The sequence below is a fragment of the Schistocerca nitens genome, chromosome 1 (genome assembly GCF_023898315.1).
Source record: "Schistocerca nitens isolate TAMUIC-IGC-003100 chromosome 1, iqSchNite1.1, whole genome shotgun sequence".
Classification (NCBI taxonomy): Eukaryota; Metazoa; Arthropoda; class Insecta; order Orthoptera; family Acrididae; genus Schistocerca; species Schistocerca nitens.
Genome location: NC_064614.1, coordinates 916,840,270 through 916,852,592, shown reverse-complemented (window position 1 = coordinate 916,852,592; position 12,323 = coordinate 916,840,270). Strand labels below are relative to the sequence as shown.

The following is a 12,323-nucleotide window of genomic DNA, read 5'->3' as shown; positions in this document are numbered from 1 at the left end:
CCCCCTCCTGTCTGCCTGCTCCTTCCACTCTCTGACCATCCCCTCCTCCTCTGTCTCTGTACATCTACTCTTCCCCATGTCCATCCCCTCCTTCATACTCTCTCTCCTCCTTCTCGCATCTCTGTCTCCTCCTTCCAATTTCTCTGTCAATCTCGTCCTCCTCTCTTTCTGTCTCGTCCTCCCACCTGTATCTATCGTACCTCCCTCTGCATGTCCTTCTCTTTCCACCCTCCACCTTTCCCCTCCTCGCCCTCTCTCTTTCCTACTCTAGCCTCTATCTGTCCATCTCTTCTTCCCCCTTTCTTTATTTGTCTCTATATGTCTCATCCTCCCTCCTCTCATTTTCCATCTCCTCCTCCTCCTCCCTCTCTCTGGTCAGCTGTATCCATCCACACATATATCGCCTGGAACACATTCTGATTCTTTCCATGGCAATTTTGCATGTAACCCAAGTGTCAGGAGTTACAACTCTTTTTCAGCTCCACCCCAATACCTATGTATGACTGCTAGGTGATATTTACTCCCACAGTTCAAATGGTTCAAATGGCTCTGAGCACTATGGGACTTAATATCTGAGATGATCAGTCCCCTAGACTTAGAACTTCTTAAACCTAACTAACCTAAGGACATCACACACATCCATGCCCGAGGCAGGATTCGAACCTGCGAGCGTAGCAGTCGCGTGGTTCCGGACAGAAGCGCCTAGAACCGCTCGGCCACCGCGGACGGCTACTTCCACGGTACTTCTTTTCATGCAATAACTGGTATGTCTACCAAATTTATATGAAATTTAGAACTTTTGGTAAATCCTGATATGATTTCCGGAATTTCCTTAAATTTCTACAAATGCATGACAATATTTTCTTCGACTTTTCTGATTTTATATCTCACTGCCTGGTTCGTTTGGGTCTATTTCACTTGATTCGAGAAGTATACACTATGTATACCCCACGTACATGGCCCGTTATCCAGTTCACTTGAGTTGCCTCAATAAATAGGTCCAATATATAGTGATATTCCATTGTATAACGAGAGAGCTACGTTGCAATATCACGCCTTAACAAATCAGGCTGTTTATCTTTCTTCGCAAATATCTAAATGAATGTACTTGCTGTCATTTAACATTATGGATAATGTTGCAGCTGCTATATCCTGTATGTCCTTCTACTTTTTACAATCATCAGGAATGTCAGTTACACACTTTCGTGCTATCTGCATGATACATACACCAAAGGTCCATAAAAAATGGAACTTCACCTCCACTGACACAACTGAAAACATGCATTAGGGTAGTCAATGAGTACATCATACCACACCTACTTCTGATTTGGATTATCACCTAGATTATGTTATTGCCTACTAGTATATATCGTAACTCTGACAGTTACGTTACATTGGTAATGAATATACCAGCATCACTTACAGGTTTACGCTCTTTTAAGTTACCAGAATGCGATTTGGAGCCTACGAACTAAATCGTTTGCTGGCCAAATCAAATAGATCGTTTCTATCGAACGTAGAATTCTACTTCTTTCAGTCATAGGATGGAGCGTAGGCTATGAAACGCTTTCTGATTAAGTAAAATTTTGAGATCAAATTGCTGGCTTGTTTTTTCCCCTTCTTTACTACTTCACGCATGGTCAGTAGAAATTTTATAAACTTCGATAAGCTGAGATGATTATAATTATTTTGTGCATTTGACTGTGTCATTTTGTAACACTAAAACCAACCATAAAACAAAGCTGACATTTCAGCTGTCTTTGCTGCAGGCCTCCTAGGAACAACGCAACTCCTGGTTTCTGATTATATATACCATTCTGTCAAATGACAATCGTCTTTATCCTCGAAATGAACTGGACAGCTAAAATGCTCGTACAGAGGTCGTTCTATAGAAGGCTATCGCTTAAGCTACTCAAGCTAGAACTAGGATTTTTTTTTACAATCCAATGACTTTTCAGCTTTGGTCAATGTTATACTGTCGTCTTCAGTCCGAAAGCGGATTTGATGCAGCTCTCCATGCAAGTGAATCTTGCGCAAACCTCTTTGTCCGCGGATAAGTACTGAAAACTATCACAAAGCGAAAAAAGTGGTACTACTAAAACATTCATATTTCTTTACGTACTACAGGAATTTGTAATAAAAAATGGGGGTTCCTATTTAAGAAAACGAAGTTGATATCCGTTTGACCTATGGCAGCGCCATCTAGTGGGCCAACCGTAGCGCCATCTGGTTTCCCCCTTCAAACTAGACAAGTTTCGTTCTTTGTAGCATTTTCGTTTGACGGTTTTTTCCTGAGATATTTGGTCCGGTCACGATAAATTAACCACCCTGTATATTCTTTCTGTACTTATGTACTTAACTAAGCTATATTTTTATCTCATGTAAAATATTTACGAGTACATCCTACCATCTTACAATGGTAGTTTGAGATCCACCTGAAAATGGCTCAGTTAATAAAATTCTTATCTGCAACTAAAGCGGCTTTCCATTTATTGAACCTACAACTATCAGTTTAATAAGTCACAGCTGCAAAACACTATGGCGAATTCTTTACAGACGAATGGAAAAACTGGTAGAAGCCAACCTATGGGAAGATCAGTTTGGATTCCGTAGAAATGTTGGAATACGTGAGGCAATACTGACCCTACGACTTATCTTAGAAGAAAGGTTAAGGAAAGGCAAACCTACGTTTCTAGCATTTGTAGACTTAGAGAAAGCTTTTGACAATGTTGACTGGAATACTCTCTTTCAAATTCTAAAGGTGGCAGGAGTAAAATATAGGGAGCGAAAGGCTATTTACAAATTTGTACAGAAACCAGATGGCAGTTATAAGAGTCGAGGGACATGAAAGGGAAGCAGTGGTTGGGAAGGTAGTGAGACAGGGTTGTAGCCTCTCCCCGATGTTATTCAATCTGTATATTGAGCAAGCAGTAAAGGAAACAAAAGAAAAATTCGAAGTAGGTATTAAAATACATGGAGAAGAGATAAAAACATTGAGGTTCGCCGATGACATTGTAATTCTGTCAGAGACAGCAAAGGACTTGGAAGAGCAGTTGAACGGAATGGACAGTGTCTTGAAAGGGGGATATAAGATGAACATCAACAAAAGCAAAACGAGGATAATGGAATGTAGTCGAATTAAACGGGTGATGCTGAGGGAATTAGACCGTAAGGTGTCAGGCAAATCCAACATCTTCCACGAAAACCCTGACATGATAAGCAAATCCAGTAGTATGTCACATAGCTCCGAATAAATCGTGACATTAAATTAACCAAAGTAATACGAGTAACGAGTGAGCAAATGGAATACCACAGACTAACACAAGAATGCCTAAATGCATGTCATACCTTCCCACAGTGAGACAGACGCAGTTCCGAGGGGAGAAACGAGAACAGAAGCCGAGAGCAGAACCGTGTTGAGCTAGAAGGCCCTACGATAAGGGACGGACAACCACGTTGCCAGCTAACCACCAGGACCACCCCCCAGCCCATGTTAAAAGATAGAGCCCTTCAGAAGAACAGTATAGATCTTATGATAACACTAAAAGTTTTAGCGTGAGACTTTTTCGCGTCTCTGTTACGTTGCAAACTTTAAAAACATTGCCCCACAACGAAAAGTATAACGTTTCTAATTGGATAGACAGAATTTTTGTAGGCAGAGATTAAGGTTAACATTGAGACCCTGATTGGTCAGACGAAAACACATCCAGATAGGTTTTTTAAAAACCAACTTCGGTAAATTGTAGTAAGGAGAAGTTAGGAGGAGTTGCTTCCGAGACGGCGAGCTGTATGGAGCTGCGCCGGCCGCCGCCCCCTCACGAACACCGACAAGGTAATGAACGCACGCGATGTCGCATTTTTGAGCGCATAAGGCTTCACTCAGAACTGCAGAAGTCTCATCTGTTACATCCCCTTGTACGTAATACTAGTGTCGATCGTCAATTGAAGCACATGGTATTCACATTTGCTACGTAAGTTAAAATCTGAAACGCGATGATTTTTCTGTTATATAATTATTGAGAAGCCACATCAGCCACTGTAATTTACGACAAGTTAGATAAGTAATTAAAGATAATTGAGGGTCACTGTAGACCATTCTGATAGTTTCCTCTTTTGTGAAACGTAATTTAAACCTAGATTATAGATGTGACATGGCATAGGTCATCCTTCGATCCATTGTAGAACTTGGAAACCCATTCAGGGAATATTCGTTCACATTTTTGTTGAACGCAGTTGGTTTTTATCATCCTGTATTAAAACATTTTCTTTTATCAGTAGTGCAATTTATAAACAATGTTTTGTGAGTAGAATAAAATTTACAGTGGTAAACTTAACTGCGTTATTTTACGAGCTAACTAAAAATAGGAAAGCCTTGAACCCCTTCCACTAAATTTAGTTAGTATTAAGATTCTTTTACAGGGGGTGCAGTGGAGCTGACGCTGAAATCATTAAGTATTTGGTTATATCATCGCTAGTCTCACTGAACTCTTCTGAACTCTACATGTCATGTGTGGTCTGGCGTCTCCTTACCAGCAACAGGTCCCAGGTTCAAACTAGTCAATTCCCTAAAAAACACGCTCAGAGCGTCGTTGCGCGAAAGTGGTAGGGAGACACGACTTAGAACAAACCAGACACCACGCAGAATGTTAGAAGATTAGGAAATGAGACACTTAAAGTAGTAAAGGAGTTTTGCTATTTTGGGAGCGAAATAACTGATGATGGTCGAAGAATAGAGGATATAAAATGTAGACTGGGAATGGCAAGGAAAGCGTTTCTGAAGAAGAGAAATTTGTTAACATCGAGTATAGGTATAAGTGTCAGGAAATCATTTCTGAAAGTATTTGTATGGAGTGTAGCCATGTATGGAAGTGAAACATGGACGATAAATAGTTTGGACAAGAAGATAATAGAAGCTTTCGAAATGTGGTGCTACAGAAGAATGCTGAAGATTAGATGGGTAGATCACATAACTAATGAGGAGGTACTGAATAGGATTGGGGAGAAGAGGAGCTTGTGGCACAACTTGACTAGAAGAAGGGATCGGTTGGTAGGACATGTTCTGAGACATCGAGGGATCACCAATTTAGTATTGGAGGGCAGCGTGGAGGGTAAGAATCGTAGAGGGAGACCAAGAGATGAATAGACTAAGCAGATTCAGAAGGATGTAGGTTGCGGTAGGTACTGGGAGATGAAGCAGCTTGCACAGGATAGAGTAGCATGGAGAGCTGCATCAAACCAGTGTCAGGAATGAACACCACCACAACAACAACAACAACAACTGTGGAATCGGTACCCTCTGAGCGACGCGAAAGTGATCATAAGTAGTAAGTCAGCGAGCGTTTACTTGTGTGCGACTGTAGCAGGCTGGTACGCCCTCCCTCTAGAGCCCTGCCGGAACTGAGCTGGCAGCAGCGCCGGAGTCTTATCGTTGCAGGAGCGGCTGGCTGGCTGCGCATCGACGCAAGAGGACACTGTGGGCCTAGGACGCGGCGCATAGGGTTCCGGAGAGAGCGCTCGGCTACCAGAGGCAGCCGGTCTGCCTTTTAAGGCGCCGGTGACGTATATGAGCAATTACTGCGTCTGCTGCGAGCCGAGCCAGATGGATAGTGATTAAGCCCCGTCTGCTGGGCCGCGCCGGGCCTTTACACAGTAATTGACCTCTGCCGAGGCCGCGGACCCTCTCGTTTCTTTCGGGCAACGCACGCGTCCATCGGCTGCCGTTGGTCCGCCGTGCGAGATCCTCAACACGGCACCGAGAGAATTCCACTTTCGCGCGGCCCGTAATTACTCATTAGAAACGATGAGTAAGTCGCCCTTTTCCTTGTTCCTTCGATTAACCAGAAACACGAATATCTCCTCACAGTTGCGTTCTCATGCAAAATTTTTCGTTTCTATTGTTTCGTAGCTCAGTCGATAAAAATGGATTCCTTAGAGGATCGTTTTGTCGTCTGTCCATCTGTTTGTCTCTCTGACTTTTTTGAGGAGCGGATAGAAGTATCAAGTTGCCATTTATGTCACATGTAAATGTCTGCGATCACTTGGCGATGCAAAAAAGTTACGCTTTTAAGGCAATGCAGTCAAAAGCTACGGCCATTTATGTAATATATTTCGAGACTTGCAAACTCAGTCATTAAAACCTACTGGGTACTTTCCGTTGAGCTAGAATCGTGAAATTTGGCAAGAAGCAAAGTTTCACACCACAGACCAAAGGAAAAACCAGAAAATTGTTAATTTGTAGTTATATCACACGAAAATAATTTGTTATTTGTTATCAGATTGTCTGTCTGCCAGTAGGTCTGTTAATACTACAACTTTGAACATAGCTGAAGTTTGCAGCAACCGTATACACAATTTTGAAAAATATGTAAAAATCAGCCAGCCGGTTGCATAGCCTTTCTATATACCTTGACCAGGTTTCGTCACCTCTAAGGGTGACTTCATCAGAAGCTAAGGTAATTACATGAAGAACATATCGTCAATCACTGTACATCTTTGACGATATGTTCTACTTTTAATTACCTTACCTTCTGATGAAGTCACCCTTAGAGGTGACGAAACCTGGTCAAGGTATGTAGAAAGGCTATGCAACCGGTTGGCTGATTTTTACATATTTTTCAAAAAAAAAATCTGTTAATACTACTTTCTCTCAGGAACTGGTAGGTACGAGGGTTATTCGGAAAGTAAGGAACGATAGATCGCGAAATGGAAACCACAGTGAAAATCCGATGAAGTTTTTCACACGTGTGTTGGGCAGTGTCTCTAGTATGCCCGTCGATCGCGTTACGTCGTTCTTTTTAGTTCTGAGCATACAGGGAGTTAATACCTAGAACAATAGTGTCTCCCGCCAAGTACGAGGGCCTAGTGAGAAATTTCGCCTGAAGCTGTGGAGCCGACATTACATAACTGTCATGCGCTCTCTTCTTCAAGACAATTCTCAGCCACATTCTGCAGGGGCAATGAAGATGCTTCTGCATCGCTTTCAATTGGAAATGTTTGATTACCCATAATACAGGCCGTAATTGTCTCCCTCTGAGTTTCATCTATGCTTACATGAACTGCTGGCTATGAAGACAACATTTTGGCACAGACAACGAGCTGTAGGCCAGCGTAGAATTGGTGGATAGCAATGGGGCTGCCTTCTTTAACGAGGGTATTGTAGAGTTAGTACAACGCTACGACAAACATCTAAGTCGGATCGGCGACTATGGAGATAAGTAGCTGGAAGTTGTAGCGAACTGTTGCCAATAAAACGGTTTGGATTTTCACTGTGGTTTTCATTTCGTGACCTACCGTTCCTTACTTTCCGAATAGCCCCCGCATATCAGGTTGAAATTTGTGTCACTGAGAGAAATTTCCATTTTCGCGCGGCCCATAACTACTCACTAGAAATGATGAGTAAAGCACCCTTTTCCTTCTTCCTTCGATTATCGAGAAACACGAACATCTCCTCAGAGTTGCGTTCCCTTGAAAAATTTTTCGTTATTATTGTTTGGTAGCTCAGTCAGTAAGAACGGATCGCTTGCAGTATATGGTCCCTTGTCGATATAATACTCGTTAGCTTCTAAGTCAACGCAGCCAAATATACGGCAGTTTATACCACAGATTATGATACTGGCAAACTCACTAATCAAAATCTATAGGATACTTCCCTTTAGTCTAGAATCGTGAAATTTTGCAAGAAGTAAGGTTTCACTGTACAAGAGCAGGAAAAATCCCTAAAATGGTCAATCTGTAAATATATCACGATAAAAAAAATTGTCCTTTGTTTAAGAAACATGATGGATTTCCCATTTTTCTCCCAATTTTTTCGCAGTGCAGTGTTCATTTACTGAACGTCTAAAATGACTCGAATGACTGCTAAAATCCTGCCACAAGCCTCTATTGTAAAGCTTGTCACCTGCAACTACTACATTCCCAAACTTTGGTCCCCACAATTATATCAACACTTGCAAGCTGTAATACTCTACCTACTACAAAAAATGTGAGGCAGAGCCTGCTCTTTTTTTTTTTTTGTTGTAGACAGACACCAGATAGGCGCTGGACCGTGTATTTGTTTACTGCCGAGTGCTTCAAAATGGCTCTGAGCACTATGGGACTTAACATCTGTGGTCATCAGTCCCCTAGAACTTAGAACTACTTAAACCTAACTAACCTAAGGACATCACACACATCCATGCCCGAGGCAGGATTCGAACCTGCGACCGTAGCCGCCCCGCGGTTCCGCACTGAGCGCCTAGAACCGCTAGACCACCGCGGCCGGCTGTAGAGTGCTAATAACCCTTCTGTGTGATACATTTTCCACGACCCATGGAGTCGCAGCCGAAGTGGGAGCTTTCCACTGATCAGATATTGTTGCCGCCCGTCTCTGTATTGCTGAAGTGAATTAACCATTCCTATCTCCTTTAAAAAGTTCACGGTAAATAATAACAGCCAAACATTTGCAGGATAAAGATTTATTGAAATCCTTGACCACGGTTTCGGTATATCTAAGTGTACCTCCATCAGAAGCAAAAATACACCTGAACAGAAAGACATCTTCATTAGCAAAAAACTTAGCACCATAACTAAGATAGAAGAAAAAACATACACTTATAGCCTTAAGTAACCGTGGAAATTACCAAAGTATTACAAGCAGAAAAAATTTAGTCGCTTACTAAATCACATCCTGCAGTGGAGATACATAAAACAATCGTGCCAAAGGCGTCGTCAGTAGTTAAAATTAAAATATCATCTCCATCTGTACAGAATAATTTTGAAGAGAAGGTCGATGCGAATACGGCATATTATCGGTACTTAGCCTGTGAACTAGCGTGAAGAGGGTGTGGAAGCCCTAGGGCAGACAATTTCACCGAGAGGGGCCACTTGTGGTATGCGCGAGACACTCGCGCACATTAAAAGCCAGGGATACATACTTATGGGTATCAAAATTTTAAAGGACGCTCTAGTTCAAACCCTCTGACTTAATAAATAAAACATATCAGAACCAATTAAAACATCTACACACAATAGAAAATATGAATCTGATTTGATCCATTATAAATGAAACCAATTTACCTATGTCCTAGTGAAGCTTGCGCTAAGGAACACGTCTAACGAGAGAGGGCACTAGTCTTATGCGTGACAATCTCGCGCAAATTAAAGACTAGGATACATACTAGCGAAAACGAACAAAATGTTGTAGTACATCGAAACCATCTGTCGTCGTGAATAAAAAACACAAGAACCAATTAAACCACACATACACATCGAAAACCGCGTACAGTTAACATAAAAAATTCGTAAAATCCCAACACGACAGGAGCATCTCACCAGCATCAACAGAAAAAAAACTAGCTTCTAATCAGCCAGACTATATTACGTTAGAGCAAGGAGGGGTTTGAAACCATCCAAAAGATTTTTGTTTCTAAGCTGCACCTGTTGGTTAAGAATAGATCCATCTTTTTGAGACAGATGTTTGAAAATTTCTAATTCCTCGAACAGGTCCAGTTTGTAGCCCTTACGCACTTCGTGTAGCTATTCTACGTCATCCAGTTTACGTGGGGTATGCCGAAACAGCAATAGATGTTCAGTAAACGTGGAATTGTACACGTTTTCCCCATTTTTAACTTCTGACGACGCCTTTGGCTCGATTGTTTTATGTATCTCCACTGCAGGATGTGATTTTAGTATATTTTTGCTTCTGATGAAGGTATATTTAGGTATACCGAAACCGTGGTCAATGATTTCAATAAATCTTTATCCTGCAACTGTTTGGCTGTTATCGTTTACCGTGAAGAATTTTTTTTATTTAAAGATTTTAAAAACAGTATTGCCCACAATAATATATTTATTAGCATTGGTTACCAGTGTCTTCAGACCATGCAGATAGGCAGTGGCAGTGAACTGGTGATGTGACTCCACGAACGTCAGTGTTATCGTCCGTGCAGTTACACCTGTTCCATTCACCGACACCACCTACCGGCATGGTATAAATGGTCTCAGGTTGGTCACATTCTCCCACCCTTAGCCGCATTTCCACGCCCAGTTCGCATCATAATCCTTTCAGTGCTCGCCCGACGATTCTCTCAGTTGATCAGTTCCCGACCTGAATGAGATTTTCACTCTGCAGCGGAGTGTGCGCTGATATGAAACTTCCTGGCAGATTAAAACTGTGTGCCGGACCGAGACTCGAAATCGGGACCTTTGCCTTTCGCGGGCAAGTGCTCTACCAACTGAGCTACCCAAGCACGACTCACGCCCCGTCCTCACAGCTTTACTTCTGCCAGTACCTCGTCTCCTACCTTCCAAACTTTACAGAAGCTCTCCGGCGAAGGAGATGAGGTACTGGCAGAAGTAAAGCTGTGAGGACGGGGCGTGAGTCGTGCTTGGGTAGCTCAGTTGGTAGAGCACTTGCCCGCTAAAGGCAAAGGTCCCGAGTTCGAGTCTCGGTCCGGCACACAGTTTAATCTGCCAGGAAGTTTCATATCAGCGCACACTCCGCTGCAAAGTGAAAATCTCATTCTGGAAACATGCCCGAGGCCGTGGCTAAGCCATGTCTCCGCAATATCCTTCCTTTCAGGAGTGCTAGCTCTGCTAGGTTCGCAGGAGAGCTTCTGTAAAGTTTGGAACGTAGGAGACGAGGTACTGGCAGAAGTAAAGCTGTGAGGACGGGGCGTGAGTCGTGCTTGGGTAGCTCAGTTGGTAGAGCACTTGCCCGCAAAAGGCAAAGGTCCCGAGTTCGAGTCTCGGTCCGGCACACAGTTTTAATCTCTCAGGAACTTTCAGTTCCCGACCTGTATTCCGTCTTCACTTTACTTCCATAAGTTAAGGTTGCTATATTCTTCTTATTCAAGGGGTTTCACAATTCCTCTTACTGGTTCTAGAGGCTGCACGGGGTAATTAGTAGCTCAAGTTTTGAAAGGAACCCATATACGGCATTGAACCGTTCGGATGTAAAATAAGTCTGAGGAGCGAGTCTCTTTTTAAATCTCCGACTTGCCGGTACGCACAGTGACATTTCTGGTTTTGAACCCATAGAATTCCATCCCAAGATTCACTGCGTAGTTCGGGTGATACTGCAGAAGCTGAGGCGTGGGTGGGGTGGGAGGCATATTCATTTATTAGTATTTGATAAAGTATAAGTCATATTTAATTTCCTATCATGCTGAGTACGCTCTCACTAGCATGAAGTCATCGATTTATTCCAGATTTCACTTTTGTAACAATTTTTTATTAGCACTGGAAGAACGATACTGAGAAGAGGCACTTTGTGCACCTTCGCCTTCGCCTAAAAGTGCGCTGCGGAGCCAAGTGATTCGTGCTATCTAGGCAGTCGGGTACGAGGGCTTGTACAGTATGCTTCGCGTTACAGGCTTCACATTTCAGATGTACATATGGGTCTAAAATGAGGATGGCGCCGGCAGTGGTTATTGAGACACTAGAGAGTAATATGATAGAAAATTGAAACTAACAAAAGGCAACACACGTAACGCAACTCTGGAAGCTCTTGTTTCTATTCAGTATATTACTGAAAGAAGTAACATTATTCTATCAGGTTCCAAATCAGCACTCGCTCTGCTAAAAACAACGCCGGAAAAATGAATCAGCCATAGCACACAAAATAGTTAGACTATTGAAAGACATCCAAAACAGTAAACGGCAAGTGAAAATGTTCTGGCATCAAAGGTAATTATGAGTTAAAAGGAAACAATATTTTGGCAGACTGGCCAAACAGGCAATATACAGGGTGTTTCAAAAAGGTACGGCCAAACTTTCAGGAAACATTCCTCACACACAAATAAAGAAAAGATGTTATGTGGACTTGTGTCCGGAAACGCTCAATTACCATGTTAGAGCTCATTTTAGTTTCGTCAGTATGTACTGTACTTCTTCGATTCACCGCCAGTAAATTTTCACAATCAACATGTGTAGGCTGACGAGAATCCGCACGCAATTGTGCAATCACGTCATCAACACAGATTTTCTGTGAACGTTTGGGCAGGCATTGTTGGTGATGTCTTGATTGGGCTCCATGTTCTTTCACCTACGCTCAATGGAGCACGTTATCATGATTTCATACGGGATACTCTACCTGTGCTGCTAGAACATGTGCCTTTACAAGTACGACACAACATGTGGTTCATGCACGATGGAGCTCCTGCACATTTCAGTCGAAGTGTTCGTACGCTTCTCAACAACAGATTCGGTGACCGATGGATTGGTAGAGGTGGACCAATTCCATGGCCTCAACGCTCTCCTGACCTCAACCCTCTTGACTTTCACTTATGGGGGCATTTGAAAGCTCTTGTCTACGCAACCCCGGTACCAAATGTAGAGACTCTTCG

General features: G+C 42.6%; 1 non-coding gene across 1 annotated transcript; it reads left to right on the top strand.

Annotated features, from left to right (window-relative positions):
• Positions 1–10,661: 10,661 nt before the first annotated feature.
• Trnal-caa (transfer RNA leucine (anticodon CAA)) lies at positions 10,662–10,736 on the top strand. The gene has a single exon. It is a non-coding gene; the product is annotated as a tRNA-Leu (tRNA).
• The last annotated feature ends 1,587 nt before the right edge of the window (positions 10,737–12,323 follow it).